This window comes from Cyrtonyx montezumae, unplaced genomic scaffold (genome assembly GCF_038088225.1).
Source record: "Cyrtonyx montezumae isolate F1298 unplaced genomic scaffold, pur_monq_1.0 scaffold_8, whole genome shotgun sequence".
Taxonomy (NCBI): Eukaryota; Metazoa; Chordata; class Aves; order Galliformes; family Odontophoridae; genus Cyrtonyx; species Cyrtonyx montezumae.
This window is the reverse complement of record NW_027072089.1, coordinates 108,056,887-108,073,348: the sequence shown is the minus strand read 5'-3', so window position 1 is coordinate 108,073,348 and position 16,462 is coordinate 108,056,887.

The window sequence follows — 16,462 nt, the reverse complement described above, 5'->3', positions numbered from 1 at the left end:
AGTTACTATCTACTCTCTCTTCAGCTCAAATACATGCCTGCTTCTGGGACATTTCTTCTGGCGCCATCTCTCACCAGTCCTAGAATCTGTCCTTTATCCAATTCCAACCACATACAGCCAGGATCATTGTTCCTTGTAGAAACAGTTCCCTTCTCTGAGACTGGCACACAAAGGAGCAGGAGCAATCTGCTGTGAAGCTACTTGGAGTCAAATGAGGATGTAACAATAGAGATAAATGGAGACAGAATAAAATCCCCAGCAGCAAGATAGATAAACATTGGACAGGCAGTATGTTGAGCTAGAAGCAGAGTATCCAAAGGTCTTATTTCTTTTATTTTTTTTCTTCTTTGGCACTGCTTTACATAGCTTATCATGCCAACAAAGTATTTGATTTGAATTTTATCAGGCACTGCAGGCTGACACAATTAAATCTAATTAGCAAATCCCTCCACTTCTGAGCATTCAATCCAGAAAGATTTTACCTTCTAGTCTTAAACTACCTATAAGAATTCAAGTTATTTACTTTGGTAGTACCTTAGGAATATATGTGGGAATTGGATTTTCACTGTTTCAAGCACATGTTCAAGAAGCATCTGCCCAGGATCTCATATAGTCCTACAATAGCTATGGACCATCGAGTCAACCAAATAGCTCTGACAGAATCAGACAGACACTGATTTTGTAAAAATATTCAAATTCTGTTCTCCCTAGGCACTCTATTCTTCCAAGGGGAGGAATTACAACTGTGAAGGACATGCTGGGCTTCATAGAGAAAACATCAAACTTTAGACTTCCTAAGGGAAGTAATATAGTCATCAGAGCACACAGCAAAGCTGAGAAATTCTGCAAGATGGTGGAAAATGCTTCTGCTTTTGTGTGTTTTTCTCTATGGAGTGTTAAAATACTGCTGCCTGAAAAATAACAGAAGTACAAGTTAAAAAGGATGTGTAGTCAAAGAGAAGCAAAACGGGTTGCAAAAAAGATATGTATGTTAAATGTTTATAATAATAGCCTTGTGGTATTACAAATGTTCATGTGCATTTATTTAAAACCAGCTAAGGATTCAAATTCAACTCCGTGGCAAACACATGGTTGTAAATCAGATATTTACTACTTCTTATGGTTTCTTCTTCACAAAAACCAATTTTTTTTAATCTGAACTGTGATTCTTATCCACCATAGCCAAATCTGAGGTAAGTAACTTGACTTCACTGCTTAGATCCAATAAAAGAAGACATAATTATAGCAGATCAATGACATAATATATTCAGTACTGTTAGTAGTACAAGCATATCTATTTAATAATCAGTTGACTTAGCAGTTTTTGTAATTAAATATTAAAATGTATGTTATGGCTCTGGAACATGAGAACAAAAAGCATCATATAAATCAGAGCAAGATGACATCCCTGTAAGTGGCACTGAGCTGCAGAAACTGTTAAGAATTCAATAAAATCAGAATTAAAAAGGTAGAAAAACATTTCCCATTAATCATCAAAGTAAATAAAATCCTGACTTGTCAATAATAGATAACTGAATTAAATATACATTAAGTCAGAAACAAAGGCTTTTAAAATTGTATTTTGTAATACTGACCATGAACAAAGGCCTAAATATAAAACAAAATAAGTTTGTGCCTGCAATGAATATTCTAGCAGACAAAATCTTTACTTTTGTAACTTTTTTCACATAGCAAGTTCACATCCAGAAGTGAACCCAAAACTGGGCATTAACATGAAATTTATTTATTTTTTATTTCACCATGAATTTCACCATGAAAAGTAGTTGATTATTGACATAAATATATTTCTGTGTAGAGAGTTGAAAATTATTTCCAAGAATATATCATAGGAGGGGTGAACGAATATTTTATGGAAACTACAGTCACAAAACAAAAAAAATCTTTCTTTTTCCTAATATTTTTTGCACAAATGGTAGATCAGCATAATCTACTTTTGGATTCTTTATATAGCTTCTTATCTAAGACTGCAACATCAATTTGCAATACCTACAAAAATAGGGAGATTATTGTTTTGTATGCTGGAGGGTTTTAACCTTGATATGATGATATATTATGATACATCATTGTCTGGCAATGAATTATTCTCTTCCTGTATGATTCTAAGGTTGTAAAGCAAGAAAAATTTAAAGTCATCAAACCAGAACTGACATCTACTCTTGCTTCTTACTGTAGAGAAGAAACTTTAAACATTTTTTGTTTTTGCTAATGAGTCCATAGAGTAATTCTAGGAGGGTCCAGAATTTACACAACACATTTAAAATTACTGTAATTCAGAGAATTATTTTGTTGTTCTTAATTTACCTTTCAGAATGCACTCAGAAGTAACCAATGGGCACTCAAGGATTTGTGAGCTACAGATTGAAAATCATTGTTGAATTAAAATAATTAATTTAACTGCAGTAGCCAGATGAAACAAAAACACCCTTAAATCCACGAGTATTAAGGAAAATAAAGCTTATTTTCAATGAACAAAGTTTTCACTCTCAGCTCTCTCAAACAACATTCTATCAAGACCAAAAGCCTCTTTACCATTAGTTTGGCAGTACCTGTGTCAGAAAGAGTACTCTGGTTGAGAAAACTGAGTTCCTTTGACCTCCCCAATTCAGTGTTGTACCAAGGGGTCAATATCCCCCACATCCTCGCTGTTTGGCAGTACTAAGACATTGCAAGGCATTTCACCTCACTTTCCATCCATACTGTTTATTTACTTCCAGATTATTTGAAGGATCCTAGTACCTCTGATAGGCACTGGTCAGATGTTGAAAAGGTCTTAGGCATAGGGAAGTTACTGATTATGTCATCATGCACATTTCACAATCTACGAAAAAAAAAGAAAAAAAAAGTTTGTTTTTATTGTTGCTGTTTCTTCCTGGCACAGCAGTGTTAGTAGGCCTTCTCCTGTTCTTCATAACCTAGCAAAATAACTCTTGCTACCGTTACATCGGAAGAGAGGAAATGAGGCCAGTGACTGAAACTCATTACCATAAATTATAATATACTTCCTTCCCTTGAGGTCTCAATTAAAAGCAGTAAAAGGTACTGAGGAAAAAAAATAAAAGACTGAAAATACACTAGTGGAAATATTTAAAGCTGAACTTGGTCTTTGTTCTTGTTTTTTGTATTCCCAGAGTTGTCACAGACTTCAAAGAAACGTTGCCAGCTAATATTGCTAAAGATTGTTCTATAAACATTTATATTTACCTAATTCACTCCCTGTACTTACGTCCTCTCACATAGTTGGAATAGTATGTTCCTTTGTTCATAATTGCTTGCTTCTTCTGTACTTTAAATGTACTTGAGGGAAAAAAGAAGTATGATGGCACAGATAGATAAAATATTTCCAAATTCAAGTAATACACAGAATTAACAGTGTTTCAACTTCACACGTTGACTTTGTTCAGTCACCAACCACACTGAAATTAGAAGGAAATACTAATAAAAATCAGTAAAACTTATTCTCTAGATCTTGGTAGGAAGTGTTGAATCCTTTGCTAGTGAGTTCTCCATTGCCTAGCTCTCGCGTGACACTGAGTTGACAAATCCTCGTGAGATATTTGGTACAAACATTTTTTTGACCAGCTCTATCCTCAGCTTTTCTCTTTCCCTTCGTTTTTGTTGTTGTTGTTGTTGTTTTCCCCTTTCTTTCTCCCGATTTGTGGCACTTCTACTTCCATTCCTCCACAGGTGCAACTAATTTGCTTACCAGGCTTCCACATTAATAGCTTTGAGTTACTCCCAGGCTTCTCCTAAGGTAAAGACTTCCTGTACACACCTCTAAACACATCTTCTAGACTTTGAAAACATCTTTCATTAGAACATTTACACAAGTATCGATGACTGCTAAACATAAAATCAGAGCCCACCAGCTATCACAACAAGCAAAGATTGATTCTTTACTTCACTTTCAGTGTTTGTACCTACAGCTATCTCTTACTTATCTTAAGACAGTAAGTTCACTGTAACAGCTATCTTACTTATCTTAAGACAGTAAGTTCACTGTAACAGTGATTTAGCTTCAGGTGTATCTATGAAGAATTCAGTACAGAAGATTTCTGTTTCTGTTGCTTGGGTTAAATTTGATAAATGTTAGTTAGCTTTTAGAAATATATTTTTAATTTATTTAAATCATCTTTAAAGATTGTATCTGTAGACAATATATTGCTTAAGTATATGATATTTTAGAATAGAATAGAAGTAGACTTCTGTAATCTCTGATCAAGGCTAGAATTAAAGACCAATAGTAAAATCTGTCCTTAAATAGTGTGAAATCACTTAGAACTAGGTAATTTTTCAGGTCCATTCTAACCCAAACCATTCTAAGATTCTATGCTGTAGTTTAGGAAAGAGAGTCATATGAATGAATCACATTGCCAGCATTCAGACAAAAGCCAGGCCCAAACCTAAGTCAATCTGAGTTGTAATTGCTTTTTTGTCCTTGCAGATTTTACGTTCTGATTGTGAAAATATCATCTTTAAATTTTTAAATTAAAAAAAAAAATTAATTTTTAATTTTTTTTTTGGTTGAAAGGAAGAATGGGTTAATTTTGAACGGAAGTCTGTGCTATTTCTCATCTGTTCCAGGAGATCGTTCCTTGCCTAACATCTGCAGCAAAACATTTCTTTTTTTCATTTGCTCTAATGATTTATTTTTTAGTTACACAGCCATCATCTTACCAGGAGAGGAACCTTTTCTTCTCTTCAGTAATTACTACCCATCTGTAACATCATTATTTCCTTTTAGTAGTAAGCTGACCATTCTTTTTCAGGACTCCTATCTTCTGTAGTTTACAGAGACCATCAAAAGACAGTACAAACTTGCTAAATTTATATATATATATATATATATATATATATATATATATATATATAAATTTTATATATATATAAAAGTTTTTACAAATGGACAAAAAACAATCATAGAAGAATTCATTAATTGTAACACTCTAGGAGGTGAGTCAATCATCTAACTGAGTATGAATACAGTCTACCTTCCTTATAAAAAATTACTGATATTCCACTTCTATTACCTCTGCCTAATAACAACACTGGAACACACTGTAAATTTTTACTCAGAATTTCAGTCCTGCAAATATCAAAAAAGGCTGCTGCTTTTACATGTGAGAACATCTGTTTCATCATCCAGCTGTTATGGTAGCATTGCTTTTAGTCTATTTTTCTCTAAGAGGAATATATGTTCTGTGGGTGGATCTAAAGATTTGCTGATATTACTATTAATGCTTCCTTCATTTCTCTTTTTAACTTCTTCACTAAATGCAATTAATGAAATCCACCATATGTCAGTGTAATTTTCATGAACTGTCCTTAATGACTTTCTGGCTTGCCTTAGTATCCTTCCTGGTTTACCATAGTTCACAAATTCCATTGACCACTATCAGTCTGCTTTGATACCTTCTTGACAAAGAAATTAATATTCTATCATCTTTTACTGCAACAATCCACTAGCTTTTTCCATCCATCCAGCTGTACATCGTAATGATTTGTGAGATGAGACATTAACAAAGACTCCTTCAGAATCTCTTAGACCCTCTCTCATCTTTCTGCCAGCAAGCATCTGTGAGAATAAAGTCCACATGAAAATAGCTCACATACCACAAGCTGTCACAAGTCCCATGTAATGTGCCTCTGCTGCAGATCATAGCACAACTTCCTGTTATTTTTTTTCTCCATAAAATAGGCCAAATAGTAAAACTTTTTGTATAAGCACACAAGAATTTATCCTACATTTCATACTCAGGATATGTTCTCTATGGAACTACTGTTTTCACCCTTTTCAGGTTGGTCCTATTTTGGAGAGTTGACTTTCCAGAGTGCTGCAGCATGTCTTTCCTCTCTTCCAATTCTTATGATGACACAAAGATAAAAGAAATTCCTGATATCAAAAGAGTGTAATTTCCCAGTATTTCAGTCAGCACTGTAGTTGGGAAATTACTTGCACTTGCCAGGCCCCATTTTAGGTTTCATAGAATGGAAGTTTTACATGAGACGGGTAAAAATAATGGGTACCTCTCTTAAAAGAGCTTTTAATGACATTGCTCTTTTCAACTCATCTCAGTAATAGAAAAATATCAAGAACTCAGATTAATTTCTTGTTATATAAATTCAAGAATATAATTCAGATTAATTTCTTTGAACGTAATTTTGTTAATCAGTGCATATATAAAATATATGCACACTAAAGTCAATTTCCATTAAAAAAAAATCCCAACAAATCCATCAGAAAAAACATGGATTAGACTATCAATTATGTTTTACTCTATAATGCTCCCCAAGGTCCTTGCCATGACATGCTCAAAAGGATGGATGATTTTCCGTTATCCCTCACTCAACTGGCAGTTCCACTACAACTCTTCATAATTCATTCTTCAGGGATTCTCAAACATTTTATCAGATGCAGGATTTTTCACCAGCTTTCCTCTAATTTTTTTCTCAAATGCAACCAAGACAAGCAGTACTTGACATTTGTTATTAATGGAATTCAGTGAGACGCAAAAGAAAAAGGCTTGAAGTGGAATATCTTCTCTCACATTATCAAGTTAAGGAATTGGTTTATCTGAGAGGAAATATCATATGCTTGCAAACAAATGTAATTTTGGAAAAGAACAGATTTTCAGTTATTTTGGTATATATTTGGATGTAAAAGTAAACCAGATAATATCTGAGCTGTAATATACAGTTCTGGAGTTCTTAAAGCCTTTCATTCTATGGTAAAAAATGTTCAGAGCTGTAGGATACAGATGGAGTTCTGCTTTGTTTTTCAGGGAGCAGTTGTATGATCACTGCTGTTTCTTTAGCATGTGTCCTCCGAAGTCTGCAAAACATACTTGCCTTTGTATTCTTGCTCTAAAGAACCAGAAAATTCCCTTCTGGATGCTGGAATCCTAGGAATTGCAGCTTTTCCCAGTGTAGAAGCACGAAACTTGGCAAGCCCCTGCACTCAATTCTCCTTGGTTTCTGGCTTCAGTCTGTACTCACTACTCAGCTCCTCATCTTTTCTACTGCATACTAAATGACTTTTAATAAATAAATAAAAGACCTCACCACCCTTACATTCCAAACATCTGGACTAAGAAAACATCATGGAGGATTATTTTTAATATTTCAATACTTAATTTCCACTTTTGTACAGCAGGAAATGTAAAAGGAAGAAAATAGTAGAGGAACAGACCTGCTAGCATTTTGGCCAAGCATTTTTTCTTTTTTTTTTTTTAATAGATAGAAAGCTGACTGATTTTTTAGCTTCCAGTGTTCAGCAGAATGTAAAAAGATATCAAACTCCATTTTAGACTAAGTATACAAAGATGGCATTCAAAGACAGCTTTTATGGAGATACTGAAAGAAAACTCAAAGAGCACAACTGGTGGACATGCAACCTTGTTCTTTATATAAATCATGAATCCATTTGTTCTTTATATAAATCATGAATCCATTTGCTTGAAGACTAAGTGTATCAATACAGGAATTCATAGGTAAAGCCCAGAACAAAGTCATTTGGCAGAACTCAATATAAAATTTATTTAAAATCAGGTAAAGTATGTATCCAAAAAGACACCAAAGACATGTGAAATATAACCCGCTGGACATGATCTATGTTAACCATCAATGATGCATAAAGTAGGTTTATTTCAGGAAATAATCTCCGTGTTCAATAGCTTTATTTGAAGCAAGGCACCAAGGCACATCCTACATTAATAAGGAGATTTTAATGCATATAAAGTACATGAAAGCTCTACTTGTTGTACAAACATCTAAACCAAACTAGAAGCTACTAGGGACATTATGGTAAGGGCCACTGTCTACCAGTTATCTATTGCTTATGCTATCCCTTTGCGCTGGGAACAGGACGTTCACCCCATTTGGGGAGATCAGTGGCCCTTCAAGCCCTTCAGCTATCATACAAAAGTAAACTCCTTTCTCTTCACTATGTTGTTTTACTTCTTCTTGAATAGTTCAGTCATTAAACTTTCTAGGTCTGTGGAGAATCCTGAGGAAAAGTTTCCTGTGATAATTGCATCACTGGGAGAGTGATTTGCATAAAAAGAGACTCATATGCATTTCTTGGATGGCTTCTGTGTTATTCAGAATCACTCAGAGCACCTGACAGAGATCTATGTCAGTATCTGGATTTTATCTAACTTTGAACAAAGCACAGACTGGTCCTCTTAAACATATCCTTCTGTAACACTCCACACTCAGTCTAATTCCTCCAGTATACTGCAGAGCAGCACTCAAACGTCATAAGCAATAGTACTTAGGACCACATTTAGATCCTCAAAGCATCACTCTCCCAAATGCCTTATTCAGTAATCAAGATTTGTTTCAAACACCCTTGAAAGTCTTTCTTACTTCATTCTGAACGTTTTCAGCCTAAGCTGTAGCTTAAGGAGCTTTTTCTCTTTTAAGCTGAGTACTTCCATGTGACTGATTTAAGCAGAATTCTCCTGTCCTACCTCCGTAATGAAAGTACGTAAGCTGTTATACCTCATCAGTCAAAGGGATTTCTCTTTCAGTCATTTTTATCCCTGCTGAGGAAATGACACCTGCTCTTCTTCCAGCAGCTGTTCCTTTCTCCAAACCCACTCACCAGGATACAGCTCATCAGAGCCCAGTGTATGTGCTGGTTTAAATTACATGTCAAAAGTCTCATGAGAGAATCATTTCTCAGAAACTTCCTTGTCAGGATGGCCTCCAAACTAAACCTACTCATTCTCTTGCTAGTTGTCAAAAAGACAACAAATCTCTGCAACCCTGAGAAGTCTGTTAGTACAAAGATGGATCCAGTTCTCTTGGCCACTGTCATTTTGGCTCATTTGTCTCTGTTTTTATTACACTTATTAAAAAAAAAAGCGTGGGAGGAAAGCATTTCGAAAAGCTTCTCTATAATTATGGGACAGTTCAGCAAATGCATCTAAATCTATCCCAATAGCGCTAGCCAAATCCTTGGATAAAAATATGCATTTGCTATAGCTTATTAGGTTTACTGAAACTGAGTGACTTCAGCTTTTCGTATTGGATTTCATTGCAATTGCTTCTTAAATGTATATAGTTCTTTCTCGTGAGAAGTAAAACAAAACAAAAAATGATTAATAACATGTAGAGGTGCCTGAATCAAATGGCTGTTCCTTATCTAGCCTATCTTGAACTGAGTTTTAAGCCACAATTATTTGCTATATATATTTCCAGTTTTGTAATCTGTCCTGGATCTGCAATTAGGTCTGCTAAGATTACATTTCCTTCCAGAACACCAATTGTGCTCAGCAGAAACAGAGATGTTGTATCTTTTACTCTTTCTCTCTACACACACACACACGCACCAAATTGTGCCTCTCATGCTTGCAAGGCTGTGTCTGCCTTTGATGTAGTGGGGCAGTAATCAGCACATCACCACACTCTCATGCTCAAGGATTCAACTGTCTGGACTAGGACTACAATCTAAACTGCAGAGCTGGAGGCATAGAGGAACCTGTAACAAGGAATGATAGAGTCACCATAACAAAAGGTGTCTTTTTGCACACCATTTTGAGTAGACAATCTACCCTCAGTCCTGACTGATCTATGGTATAGCAGCACCTCAGGAAGAATTCTATCCAACAGTGAAACCTGGTGTTTCAGACTTGAACCCTGACCACAGGCCAGATTGCCAGCTTCACCTCAGGTTTCCCTCATCACTGCAATTTGGGCACTCAATGGAGTCTAGTGCCCACCCCAAGGCCTGCAGGATTGGTCCTTGTTAGCCACAGGGAATCGCTTAGGTTGGAAAAGACCATTAGCATCATTAAGACCAGATGTTACATAATACTCCCAGATCCCCTGTCCCCTGAGTGTCACAGCCACACATCTCTTAAATTCCTCCAGGAGTGGCCACTCGGGCACTACACTGTCAGCCTGTTCCAAGGCCTAATGTGGTCACTCCTTGGCAGGATAGTCTGTCATTCTCCTACCAGATGGCTGTCTGAAGCACAGAGATAAAGAAAAGCATAAGAGAAAAGAGAAGGAAAGTTGCAGTAGATTTATAAAGGATAGCATATTCAAAACAAAGAAATTAGCAGTGTCTAATATGCTGAATGTTTTGCTCCTGGCCAAAGATGAGCATGGCAACCTTTCTGTTAGCCTATTAGTAAGTGCTGAATGCTGTTATTTATGGGGACAGTGAGAACACATTTTATACACATATATTTTGGTGATTAAATCACCCATCTGAATGCATGCATAATTCTTGTGAATGTCATTGTAAGTCCATATGTTGTCAGGTCTTAAAGTCATTGTGTGAATAAGCACTGGAATTGCCTGCCTGGTTGGTCATAACCAATTATAACCGAGAAGGCCTTAATTCAGCTCAAATGCCTATATCCATTAAAAAGCTGTTAAATCATCTACGTTTGCTATTCAGCTGTTCTGAAGCTGAGCTTGAGTAACATTCATACATGTGCAGTCTAACGTGTATTCTAATCTCTTAAAACTTCTGGTTCAGTTGTCCTTTTCCTGTAGAGGCATCTTAACCTGCTTCCAGAGGCCCTCCAAAGTCACAGCTCAACTTCTGGCTACAGGAGGCATCAATCCAAGTACAACCATTCACTCCAGAAAGCTTAATCACAATCCAGAACCTGGATATTCTCTTGCTTAGTACCTCAGGGCTTTGTCCAGCAAACATTCACAGATGACACAATGCATGCTGGCATAACCAAACATAATCCCAGTAAAGACACCAATATCTATAATCTGTTAAAATATATCTGGGTTGTGATTTCTTACCACTCTGGCCTGTTCAATATCTTACCTTTGGGAAGTAAGCAAGAAGAGAAAAGGCAGATCCTGTAGGCTAACAAGGTGCAAGCCTGACAGTTAACTACTTAAATCAACAAGCAGGAGACCTTCATGATGGCTCTCTAGGTGCAAGATAAAGTGGGACAGAGATAGTCATCACTGATAGCAGAACATCAGGCTAGAGGGATGACCTAGGGATTTACTCTTGCTACCAGCACTGCAATCACAACATGAAGTCCTAGTACTGGGCTAGAGCTGTACTGTATTGGAAGAGCCTCATTAAATGCTGTTTTGAACTCTGACATCCTTCCTGCTGCAGGTCCTTTGGGGAGGATTTTGTTCAGTTCTCAATCATATTGACAGGGTCAGAGTGCCTTCCATTCTCTATAAATTTCAGTATGCACTGGATGATTTCCTCTGCTTTTCATATTTTAATTGCTTTGTCAAAAAGAGTAATTTGGGGTCTTTCAGAAAACTCCCAGAGTGGTTTGACCAAAGTCCCAAACATGACCTCGGCTCTTCTCAGAGAATTGCAAGATTGACTTTTATCCTCACATTACTGAAACACTCGTATTTTTCACCTATTTTTTTTTTTTTTGTATCTCTGGATGACTGCATGGACATTGCTTGTGTTCCATTTCACCTAAGGAAGAAAAGGAAAGGTCAGTGTCTCAATCTGTATATCTCAACCTTTTACAAGCATTGAAATTCAAACCGAAGTACATTTTCAACTGAATATATTTTTTCCAAGGGTCAATGAGAATCAGTTAGTGCACTGATCCTTTTCCTTCTGTTTCAGGGATTTCATTTTATATTATTCTTTCTGCCACTACTGCATGTAATCCTTGTCTAGATTAATAAAGCTGAATGTAGAAAGCTCTGAGAGACATTATTAACTTTGTAATGTGTGTGAATCAAGTGCATGGTCCATACCAGAGCTCACCTTCTGCACTAATGACTGTGATTTATCTCTAGCCTTTCATTATTTAAAAATAGTTTGACAACCAAATACATATTAATGAATTTAGCTGGAAGAGTTGACTCTATAAGACAGCATGTACAACTAGCATTGTTTCAAGGAAATAAAGGATAACTTCATGACAGCATAATATTTCTTAAGTGATTTTGTTCTAATTATTTGTACTTTCCTTTGTGAATACCAATCAGTTTCCCAAGTCTCTGTTCCTTCACACTCAGATAAATAATAACTGCTATATGCAACAACCCTGTGCGTACAACAGTGGGAGGAGGGCTCTACATCCTTGGTTTGGTTTAAAGGGCTTTTGATCTTGCATACTCCAAGACTTGAAGGACCCATGTACAGGATGAGTACTGCTTCAGGAGTCCAGAGTGAGGCTCTTTTAACCTAAAGTTCTCTCTGATACCACAGTGGAATTTCCAGTTCAGTTTATCCACAGTCTTTAAAGGTTTAGCCCAAAGTATCTAACGCCATATTTGGTTTTTTCCTGAATGTTAATATATTCCACGAGTTTTTGTCCTAACTTCAAGGATAGAAAACAAACTACCTTGCTCCCTTTTTATCTTCATCCTTCAGAATCTCTGACTGTGTTGTTTTCTACCACCACACCAGCAACTGCTATAAACCCCTCAGTCCTATCCTGTAAAAATTAGAATTCAAATTTATCATCCCTTTTGGTTCTATGCTCCAGTCTGGCAGAGTAAACATTACCATTATGGTCAGCCACTGGTATTCAGCCTGCCAGATAATAGCTTCACTGTCATCTCTCAAAGGCTTCTGCCAGCCTGTGATGTCACCTTATCTTCACCATCGCTACTCCCCATAGCTTTCCCACCTGTGATTTAATTTCAAGTAGCCTGAACAGAATAATATCAAACAGAAAATACAGGAACCCTCAATGCTCATTAGGAAAACATGAATATTTCATTTATTCTCCTCAGCAAGACCTTATCACTTTTCTGGAAGTACAGTAGAAACTCATGTGGAGCAGATCACAAGTTCTGCTCCAAGTACTGTCCAATCCAGTCAGTAAATGTAAGGCGATTTCCATTTCCATTCTCTTTGCATTAAGAACTTAAGAGTTTAATGTCTCTGATCACCATTTCCATTTTCATTAAGTTGCTCCTATATATATTTTTTTCCCTTTTTAATTGACTAGTGTGTGTTTTTGACAGCTAGAGAATAGTTAAACTCCATTGGGGCATACCCCTCACCCACTTGTCCTTTAAGTCACTCCTATGAATCAACTGCCATGAAAGTGATTTGTTGTTGATCCAAGTCCAAAAAAATAACCACTCTGTTCCATATATGCTTATTCTAATATATACATTAAATGTCACGTAATTTTAACTTTGTATATAACCATAATGTTTCTCCCTGCAGCTTATACTTTTGCATTATGCATTTATGTAAAATGCATTTAGCCAGAAGAAATCCTTTGAAATTTTCATCTTTATTCCACAGGGGGAAATTATGGACTGGATTCTACTTATTCAAACCCAGAAATAGTTGTCTGAGTTACTATAAAATTTAATTCCTTTATTTAAATCTAAACACAATGCTGTTCTCTTTCTTTGTCTGAAGTTTGATTGACTAGCATATAATCCTGTAACTGTTGTCTTTGATTAATGCTTTCAGAGAGAGTATTTTTATTTCATCTTTGCATATTTGTTTTCTGAATATATTGTGATTTTAATCCTGTTTAAGAAACAACAAAAAACCAGTAAGATGCTACAGAACTGTTTTTGATGTTGTTGTTGTTGTTTGCAGTCTCATCTACTTCCACTCAAATTTTTTAAACAAGCAAAAAAAATAGTACTTTTTGCAACAATTTCTCATTTTTGAAGATATATTTTAGTCATCAAGAGACAGTTTTCCGATTTTCACATCTGTGCAACATTTGTAAAGCATGCAGCATATACATTCATAACATTAGTCCATTTGTATATTTTACGAACTAGCACACAAATCTGATATGTGTGAATCATAGAATGTTGGAAGAGACCTCAAAGATCATCTAGTTCCAATCCCCATTATGTGGACAGGATTGCCAACCACTATATCAGACACTAGATCAGGTGTGGCTGGAATATTCCTTCCAGAATTGTAGAATAATATTTGATAAATAATTCCAACACGTTTAAATCTTCAGTATTTGCAAACATAGTACAGCAAAATAAAAGCTTTGTGATTATATACCAGTGAAAAATTTTTATTTTTTATTGGGTACTCACTTGATAAAGGAGCATTTTAATTTCTCTCTGCAGCTAATTTTCAGCAGGTTTACAACTTCTGAGGGAAGTATGTTATAAATTGTACTGGTAAAACTTCCCCTCCCCTGCTATTCCCATGCAGCTTTGAAGACTTGCAAAATCATCCACAGGTTTTTATGTCAAGTATTTGAGAAAAGAGAACTATAGACAAGGTAACATCAAACATTATTCACATGATTTGGGCCAGGTAGAATTGAAGCTCGTATAACCAAGATGGAATTTAACTAGTTCACTTTTCTTTTTGCTTTCCACTTTATTCACTGGTTTTTCAGTTATCCACTGATAGCCACACACACCGCTTCACCTGCTTCACTCATACCTATACAAGAGATTTTTCTGTCACCAAAATTTTATATCTAATTACATAAATGTCGTACGTATACACATATATGCACATATATGTATACACATGTATATGTAGATATTCCATATATATATACATATATATAGAGAATCACTTGGAACCTTTCAGAGCATTTCTTCCAAACGTTCATGTTCTAAATGTAACATTTAATATTCCTCTGTGTTTCAATTACTGCTTTGGCATACAGAGCTACATTTATATTGTCTCTATGCTTATGCTTTGGCCCATGATTTTGTCCCTTGTCTGGAAACGAGACCATGGGACGCATTTGTGTGTCTAATTGTTATTGTGTTGCTTGCAATATGATCAGCAGAAGTTAATTTTAGCATGCTTGCAGCCAGAAAGATAGGAGAAAACAAAATACCATTAACTTAAACAGTAGTCTGAATTACCATGTTGTATTTCTATTAGTAATTATTGCTAGCTGCTGATAAGGAATGAATAACTCATCATTTCCAGCAATAGTTTATACAGCTTGTTGATCTAGTTTTGCCACAGGCAATCACTGAATTTCATTATAGAATTGGTCAACACACATCACTGCAAATAGATGTTTTGGAGAAATGCTATCCAAAAATAGAAAGAAGGTAAAAATTGGTCAGTTGGTCCCCTCACATCTTCACAATTTCAGAGATTCTATAGCTATGAGGACTCATATAATCTTGCCTGACCCTTCTATTGCAGGCATTATGTATGCTATCTAGTTAATCTGGAAACTTATTAGTATCAGAAGAACTCTCATGTTTTACTTTCATTTCAGTTTTCTCAATATGAAGAGTTAAGAATAGGCCTTCTATGGCACACATAAGGAAAACTGTGGGATGATCTGGTCTTAGTTATGGCACATATGTATCTGCTCTGCATAAGCTGTAATGAGGAAACTTTTTATAATGAAAACAATCCTACTGTTACTGGGGAATAAATCCAGCAAGCAAGAAAATAACTGCCACCAAACACAACATCACAATAGCAGTGTTTCACAGTATTATCCCCTCGAATCACTGGCATTTTATTCTAGCTGCAGGAATGTCCCCACTGTCTTCTGAGAGGCTCAGAAATGTACCCTCTGAACTTGCCATGCTTACTGACCATCACATAAAGTGCATGCAGCAGAAGCATTTGCTGCATTCTCCAGCTGCCTTGAAGATATTTTGGCAGGCTTCTGAAGAGTGGAAGATTACAAACATGACAAAAGGTGGGAGCAGTGGTACATCTCAATAAGCTAAACTGTCAAGAAGGCATCAGGCTCCAAACATGACAAAATATAATAATTGTGTTCAAGACTGCTTTAAATATTAATAATCTACTACCCAAATATTATTCCCCTTATGCTCTTTAGGGCTACAGATAATCCCTCTTTTTTCTCCACGATCAGTAACAAAAAATCCTAACAATGATAATTAAAGCCCCAAAAGATATGGTACCCTGAGGATCATCCCCTGCTTTAAAAACAATTAAGCTATTTGATTTTCATTCTGGCTTGGTGCAGTGTAATCTACTGAGGAGTTAGGGGTAAATGATATGTTTTACCCAAGATTCATCTAAATCAGCTTCAACCCCACTTACCTGCTTTACCCTAAACTTTTCTTTCCATAGAGCAGTACAACAACAACAACTTCATGAGTTTTTATATTGAATTGAGCAGACAATTTAAACTACAAAACCAAATTTAAATAATCCAGTTTTTATAACTCCTTCAGATGATAGGGTCTGTGGTCATGTAGGATTGTGGACTTAATGGAAAAGAACATTTTCTGCAAACTCATAAAATTCAACATTTAATATGCAAAGTACACAAAAACATCAACAAATTACATCCCTCTATATCTTCCATCTGTATGAGCTGCAAAACAATGTTCATTTCCATTTACTAAATGAATATAGCTATGTGAATTCTTCTTGAAATGGTACATGGCTTGTTTTTATGTTATTGACATGAGAAGTAGATGTAATTTAATTGAAATTAAAACAGCAGTGACTTGCTATCTAGCAAAACGAATTGTGCAACCTATTCCTTGCATACTGCTTATTAGTTTCCTTGGT